Below are 9,041 nucleotides of genomic sequence, written 5' to 3' on the forward strand. Positions count from 1 at the left end.
CAATGGGAAATTTGGCCAGGACGCTGGGGTTACACCCCTACTCTTTTCGAGAAACACCCTGGGATTTTTAATGACCACAGAGAGTCAGGACCTCGGTTTTACGTCTCATCCGAAGGACGGCGCCTGTTTACAGTATAGTGTCCCCGTCACTATACTGGGGCATTAGGACCCACATGAACCGCAGGGTGAGCGCCCCCTGCTGGCCCCACTAACACCTCTTCCAGCAGCAATCTTAGTTTTTCCCAGGAGGTTTCCCATCCAGGTACTGACCAGGCTCACACCTGCTTAGCTTCAGTGGGTTACCTATATTTGTATGGTGTTCACCCAGATGTTCTGGTTTCCTCCCACAGTCCAAAAACACAATGATAGGTTAATTGGCTGTTAGGCAAATGGGCCCTGGTGTGAGTGTGTGTATTTCTGCATATGTATCTGTCTGCATTGTGGTGGACTGACATCCCATTACTTGCTGGGATAGGCTTCATTTCACCCACAACCCTGAACTAAAAGAAGGGATTAAAAGGTGGATGGATGTAGAATTTTGATGTGTAAAGAACGGTGGCCACAGCATTTTGTATGGTCATTTGTTTTCTTATAGACACAAATGGAACACAAGAGCAGAAGAGGACATGTGTGCAGCACTGTGGTGGAATGGAGAAAATCAATCATAGATGATGTGTAGTTAGTGAAGTTACGCATCTTTCGTCCCCTGTAATATTATCTGTTGTATGGTCAAATTTTTTAGGTGGGGTGAAGTGATAATGAAATTAATGTTTAATATGAGCTCATTTCACAACAAGAAGCTTACAGCATTTGCTGTACATTCACAGTAATCTGATAGCTCTGGGGCCAGAAGCAGACCAACAGTTAAATTTAAATGACGGTTCCTAAACTTCAATAAATCATATTTCTGACAAACCAAAGAACAACAAAATGCCATAAGATGTCTTCCTGCATTTAGTTACCGCAAATAAGAGTATTAAGTGATGCCTTTTCATGGATAATGGAAAATCAATTGCAGTCGCAAACAGAATGGATATTCTTTTACTGTCTTGATTCAAATATTCTAATGGTAATTGATGAGCAATAAAAGTACCTCACAATAAAAAACTATGTGTCACGTGATTCTTCAAGTAAATATTGTTTCAGGATCACATAATAAGTAGCAAATATTTATGTTCTATAGACTTTATACAACCAAACAACTGAACATTGATAAGATTCAGAAATTACAAAGAAATGTCTCTCTAGGATATTATTACATTACGATTTATACTGAAAGCTAAAGCCCTTGCTCTGAAAACAAATGTCATCCCTTCATATGGATGGAGGAGGGATCTATTATTGTCACTTATGGATGTGGGTCTATTTTGCCCTGGAGCTGTAGCACACCCTCTTGTTAGAATTGAAGGCGATATGAATTACATAGTATACTGTATGTGAAAATCCAGCTCACTTTGCTAGCAGGCTCAAGTTTGGTTGCAAACAGAATTTCCAGCAGGATAAAATCCTGAGAGCACACCAAATCTATTGCCAAAATGTTGATGGAGCATAAAGTTAACCATCACAATCCCTAAACCTCAATCCAATTGAACAATAATGGTATGAGCTCAAGGAGGCATTTCACATGCGCACATTATATGTTCTGAAGGAGGGAGAAGGTATACAAGGGGGAATAGTCACAAATCTCTTCTGATAACTGGATAAAGCTACTGTATTAAAAGGAAGATAGCACCTTCCCTCTGTTATCCATGCCAAAGAAAGATCAACATAATACTGATTGCAGAATAGTTTTAATCATTTGAATGCATCCTAAATTTTAAATATCACACAGTTAAAAATATTCAATTATATTGGACACATGCATTTTTGTGATATCCAAATCTATATGCAACAAATATACACCAATATATGTTGTGACATCACATTATTTTCAATAACAGAGTCAATTTCAATTCAGGGTCACAGTGGCCCAGAGTCTATCCCAGGAAGCATTGGCACAAGGCAGGATACACCCTTGGCGCCTCACCAGTCCATTGCAAGGCACACACAGATACAAACACACACACACTCCCACTAGGGCCGATTTTATAGAAAAACCACAGTCTTAGGACTGTGGGAGGAAACTGGAGCACCAAATGAACACAGGGAGAGTATGCAAACTCCATGCAGGTAGCACCCCAGGAATTGAATCTACTGCTACCCACTGTTCCACCATGCCCCCTCATATATTGTAAAATTGCAATAAGTCATTTTAGAACCAACTGTAAATCAGGCATTTGGTAAATAAATAGAATCCTTATTGAAACCCCTTTTGAAAAAATACTTGTTTTTGCAGAGGATGTACATCATGATCTTTGGAACAGTAGCATATCAACTGCTAACTGCAAAATGACTGGAATTTATCCCCTGAAGAACCTCTGAAAGGTTGGTGGAAAAGCATTTTGTGTGAGATACTGTATCAAACAATGAAGCTTATTTGAGGAGGTTGGGTGCCATAACTGTGGAAGGTAAGTAAAACTTCACTTCAGTATAGCTACTAAAACAATTTTATTCCCTTCTACTTTGGCAACAAAGAAAAATTGAATGGGCAAAATTAATATTGAAAGAACAGAGTGATGCAAAGCACACCGCCATAAAATACTGAACATGCAGTGAAGACAAAGTTCCAGAAATCTTCACAAAATAAAATGTGTTTTTTGAAAGTCCAGATGTTAACCCTATAGAAAATATCTAGTGTATAATGCATTCCAAGCTTGATAAAAGTACTATCTGCACAACAGAAAGACTTTGAGTACAGCTTGAAAAATAAAAATAAATTTTACACCAGACAACCACAGTACAATGATGCAGTGGACAAATATCCCAAGATCGAATTAATGTTCAGAAAAGCTGCATTAAATAATGGTATAAATGACCTTTTAAATGACTTGGTTTCATGATGACTTCGACAGATTGAGTTAACCAATGTCTTTAATTTGTATCTGAACACAGCTTTAAAAATGGCATGTGTTGTACTAGTTTTAACCTACAACTTGTTAGGCCAGCTGTATTTGAATCTACTAACACCTTTTTCAAAATTTCCACCCGATGTTCTGTATTACACATTACATTGATAGTATGAGCAAGGGACAGGGACACTGTGCTCTGTCCTCAGATAAAACCAGGTCAGAGATTTTGTATGCATATGTAAGCATTTTTAGTCTGTCCTATACAAAAACTCTTAACACTGGCCATAGACAAAGGACTGAACTCTGGGAATGCACATGGCATTCACCCTAAAAAGGTTGCTTACCACGTGGCAAAACTCAGCTTACAATCTTTGAATCCCTTACGTACCACCACTGTGTAGCAAAAAATAACATTTATTATGTAATTTGATAGTAATAAGAATTCCTGAACAAAAGTTAAATCTGGGTACCAAGAAGAAATAAGAAATGTTCACATTTGGGGTCAATAAAATTCAGCTCTGAATAAATTTCCCCCTTAATTCCACTGGTAAAGCAATGACTCCCTAATATACTGAATTGCTGATGGTACATAAAGGCAGGTGCTGCACTTAAGTGGGGTATGAAATGGATCATCTTCTGTATGTTAAGCATTTTGGAATGAAAAGTGCATGATCAAATCAAGGAATTATTTTTATTATGCTTAATTATATCTGCAAAAATAACCTACAGTATATGAAATATATATATATTACTAATCTTGCATTCTCTGGATTTTAAACCACAACTATTAGCGGTGTTATTGCACCTGTGATGCTGCACTGTGTAAATCAATACCCAATATAATGAATAACATTGTTTCAGGCCCTGTACACCTAGAGGGCGCTCTACTTCCATCCTGTTCCTTGTTCCCTGTGATTATTCATCTGTTTCTGGTGTGTCTTGTTTTGTAGCTTCCTGTGTCTGCTCAGCATTGAGGGTACAGATGTTGTGATAGCCACCTATTACCAGGTCGCCCCATGTCCGTGAACTGAGGGCATAGGTTTCTATACCAACATCGTCCGGCCCCCTGAGCCTGGGCTAACTTCCATGTTGCACCTTTTACCGCTACGCATAGGGTCTCTACTGCTCACCTAGTCATTCTACGGTATGCCCTTCCCAACATCCACGACACATTGCCTCTCCCTCACACAAACAGCTTTATTTTAGTTTGCGCATATACTGTATATAATCACGTCACCACATTTCCATCTCTGTCAATAACTGTGCTTCCAAATTGTGTCGCAGTAAGCATTGGGCCGAAGGCAGAATATACCCTGGACAGCAAGCCAGGCCATTACAGACACAAACATGCACACACTCAAACAAATTTTATGAAAGCCAATTATCCTACCAGCATGTCTTCAGACTGTGGGAGGAACCCCAGATGAAAACCCTCCCCCACCTTGTTATAACGTCATATGACATAATCTCTTCTAAATTCAAAATTTCTTATATTTTGTTCCATCTTCTGGTATTGGTACTTTTTACAGAAGCATAAATTAACAGTGGGATGTTCAATAAACATTTGTCCTTGTTCTACTATATCTGAAGATATATTCATTTTCTCTTCTTTTTTATTTTTTGCCACTGCTCTACAAATGTAGCAGGTGCAGATACAATACTTTATCGCCCATGTTACACAGTGCACAGGGAATTTGCTCTGAAGTTGCAGATAACCATGCAACTTGATTATGTTTTAACAGAAAATAATTACACTACATTACACTAAAGACAAAGATATACTGCATGTCCTGGCAGGTTATTACAAATGGAATTCCACCAGCTTTAGGAAGACAGAGTTCATATGCCTTTGGGATAAAAAGATCTTTAGGAAAACCACTGATAATGGCTATCAACAGTATGATACCTGTCTGTAAAGTGAGAGGCTAAGTGATTAGACATTATGATTCCCCAGCATGTGTTGATGAGAGAGATTCTTGGAAAAAGTCAGTTATGAGTTTACTGGATATCCACTTATGGTTAAATTACTGAATTATATATTAGCAATTATGCATTTTTGGCACAATAAATCCTATCTGACAGATGAATGAGTAATCATGAACTATAGAGGTTATATAGTTGACAAACCAGTTTATGAAGTTCATGAATCACATTGTTTCAGATATTCTTGCATTTTCTTTCAGAAAATGTGTCACTGGGACACAAAGATAGTCAATTCCGATAGACAATATGAGGATATCATTACAATGTAAGCATTTTTTTCTGAACTTAATGGCGTTTTATTTAAATTAAATGTTTCTGCTTTGCTGAGTTGGGACCCTTGGTTCAATTAGTCAGTGTGTAGTCTGTATTTTCTTTCCATGTTTGCTTTGATTTCCTCTGAGTGCTCCATTTTCTTCCCACACCTCAAAGACATACTGTACTTTTAGATTAACTGGCTTCTAGAAGCTTCTAGGAGCACTTTCCCTGGTTACATCACAGCTCCAAGGGGATCCTACATAAGTACGTGGTTTTCATGAGTGTGACAGTCTTCTAAAAAGCAGACAAGTTTGACAATGGAAATGTTTGTTAATAGAAATGATATTGGAAATGTTTTGACAAAGTTCATACTTTGGAAAAATAAAACATTTTGGGAACAATAAAATGTCAAATAATTTTGCCCATTGTGCTTTTCATGTCTCTGCTTATGGCTACAATTCCCATAGCCACAGGAGAGAATGAGGAAGTGCAGCTCGACTCCTCTGACCTGCCATCTTTGAGCCATTCGTTTTATAACGTGTCACAGACAACACAGACCTGTACTGGAGGTTCAGTGCTCACTGGAAGAGAGGCTGCCAGTACCTGTGAAACCAAAGGGGTTGCCGTGTCAACAACAGCAGAGAAAGTCAACTAATCTCACTCTGCCCCTGGTGGCACTCAACCATTTGTGCATAGTCACTTGGGGAATCCCAGTCACAGGTGGTGATACAGGGTGGGAATTTAAAAGCCAGATGAGGAATTAAAAACCAAAGCCGAAGTCTTGATTTAAAAAAAAAACAACAACTGTATTTTGAATTTGAACTTAATTTCTAAGGTATTTAGACAACTTTATTACTGATTAGAATGGAGTGGAAGATCATTTAAAATAGCCAGATTTTTGGTACATTATATCTTTTTGCAGACAGTATAACATAAATCCATAAAACTTTAATACGGATTTATGTTATAATATGTCAAAAACAGTGTACGGTATTTGATTTAAAAAATGATGGTATATCTATAAAAAGTAATATAGTTCTTTCTGAAATGTAGTAATAAAATACTATTCATAATTTATTCTAAAAATAAGCATGTTGTGTGTATTTATTAGTGCACCATATTACAGTAATTGCAAGATTGTGCTAAGAAGTTCAGCTAATTATTTCATAACATTTTGTTTTCTGTCAGTAATGGAAAAGCTTCAAAAGAAATATTATTCATTGGATGGAAAGTTTGTTTTTTTGTAAAGTTTTAGTCTTTACTAAAAAGATCTTGCTGTTCTGGAAACAAAGATCCTACTGAGCTAGTCTCAAAGGAATGTACTACTCCGGTAGCCTAAAAAAACTAAACCTTTTAGTTATAAATGGAGCAAACTATGCAGAGATCTGGTTCAAGCACTGAAAACTTCAAGGTATTGACAAAGTCAGCCTTATGGGTTTCTTAGCAAGGTACACAAATCAGAGGATAGAAACAGTAACTAAGGTGAAGGCATGTCTTTACACAAAGGCTTGTGGGAGGCAGGTGAGCTACAATACTTAATCATATTGTAAAAACCGATACCCTAAAAAAAAAGACATAGGGGATCATCAAATTATTTAGCTACTGTACTACCAAATAGGCTAAATAGCTCAAATGGGTGCCTCTTATTTCTACGCATTCTTTTGTTTTTAGTCCAGTGTGTAGAATGATGAATATCTCAGTATTATTTGGTCTGAAAGAAAACTAGGATTGTCCTCATTTCCTCCATGTTGGTACATGGGTCATAGCAGTTAACTGAGTAACAGGGCAAAACTGGGATCAAAATATATAAGACAAATAAAACATGAATTAAAACATCTGCCTTGTTTAAAACTTTTTTCCTAGACCTGCCTTAAGGGGAGAAGGAGTTTGGAGTCTGAGGCAGAAACATAACATATTGGAAGTGGAATCAAGAAGTAGGGTCTACATCATATGGAATGCTTTACAGAGAAACAGTGTGTTTTTTATATACATATCTACAATTCTTAGCATAAAGATGTTGCTTTGCCTGGCAAAAGTGATCTGCTAACATTTTAGGTCTAAATAACAAGGTCAGACAGGCTTACTTAGTAAATATGCAGCTCGGCATTATTCCCAGACAAAAAAAAATGAGAAATTTTTAAGCTCAGTGTTTAACGTGATCATTGCAGCGGAAGAGAAGGCACATCTGTCTCTGCTCTGCTCTAGATAAACTGTGAGAGGACATCTGGATTTGAGTTGCTCTTTTTTAATGTGATGATACTCTTTTCTGAATTATCTTTTTAAAATGTATGGCTCTTTTTGACATTTCCAAAGGAATATACAGAAAACAACATGAATGTGAATGAAAGGGAATGGTCTTTAATCAGAATAATAGGACAGCATGTTGAATTCATATTGCACATATCACATTGTTATGGTTGGCAATAGGCTAGCCACAAGAACTAAAGGATTTATTTTGAGTGTTAAATTAAGAAATCAATGTGCTTTTTTATTCTACAAACATGGTTTTAAAAATGGCAGACTAATGCAATTAAAACACTTTGGAATCAATTTAATGTACCTTATATATATCAGATTTTTAATACCTGAGCAATCAAGAAGACAAAATAAAAACAGATACAGAGTTAAGAGGGCTGTGACTGCTCACACACCACTATCAGAATGGCTAGACCAACTTAGATATTTTTTTAAAATATCAGCAGCTCCATGACCTTAGTTAAGTACTTTGTACTAGGCACAATACCTTTAAATTAGTGCATCATATTCCACACACCTGTCCTTAATTTTCCGTAGTTTTATTCTTGAATTTTAAAGATGCTGATGAATACATAACTAATAGTTACCTGGACTTAAAAATGAGAATAAACCATGGGCATTAGAATAATTTCATATACATCACATCATCCAGGTGGGGCTGCACATTGGTGGTGGTGGAGGGGAGTCCCCATTACCTGTAAAGCACTTTGAGTGGAGTGTCCAGAAAAGCGCTTTGTAAGTGTAAGAAATTATTATTATTATTATTATTATTATTATTATTATTATTATTATTATTATTATTATTATTACTATTTTACTTAGCTGATGGCTTTATCCATGATGACACTCAAGTTTTAAAACAATCAATGAATTGTAATAATGTATAACTCAGTGTGGTATAATTGTATAATTAGGTGACTATTTTTCTATCACATAACAATGACCAAACAAAAAATGTATATATTTCAGTATCACACATTCAAATAATAATACAGTGTGTATAAATAACAAGCAAGCAGTTTGTCTTTTGTCCACTGGAAGCCTATTGATAAATAATTACAAATGTTTTTATATAATGATAATCTGGTTTTATAATTTTATATTTTTTCACTCTAACAAGTGGGAAAAGAAGCATAGTCGTCTTGAAGGGTTAAGACGTCATTCCTGGGGGTATTACACAGTTCAGCTTTTGAAGTGCATGTTTTGATTCCCCACTGGGAAAAAAAACTCATAAAAAAAGATGGAATAGCTAACCTTATATGTTTCCATAAAAAATAACTTCTGAAAATTAAATTATTTTACTTATATTGTTTCTCCTTCTACCCTCGACATTAATAATTTGTTTCACTAAAAATGTATGCTACGTTTATGAATATTGATCTCAGCTTTTACATGACAAAATCTAAACATACAAGCCACCTTCGTTATTTCATAGATTGAACATAATTTGGACCGATCGTACAGAATGTGCCTAAACAGTAATTCCATTATCTTCCAGCAGGGAGGGTTTGGGGTTTATCAATGGAACAAGGAAATACCGATACACTATGTACTTTCTCCATTCAATGAATGTACTGTATTCCCGTACATTAGTTGCAC

The sequence above is a fragment of the Lepisosteus platostomus genome, chromosome 8, assembly GCF_059453375.1.
Source record: "Lepisosteus platostomus isolate fLepPlt1 chromosome 8, fLepPlt1.hap1, whole genome shotgun sequence".
NCBI classification, from domain to species: domain Eukaryota; kingdom Metazoa; phylum Chordata; class Actinopteri; order Semionotiformes; family Lepisosteidae; genus Lepisosteus; species Lepisosteus platostomus.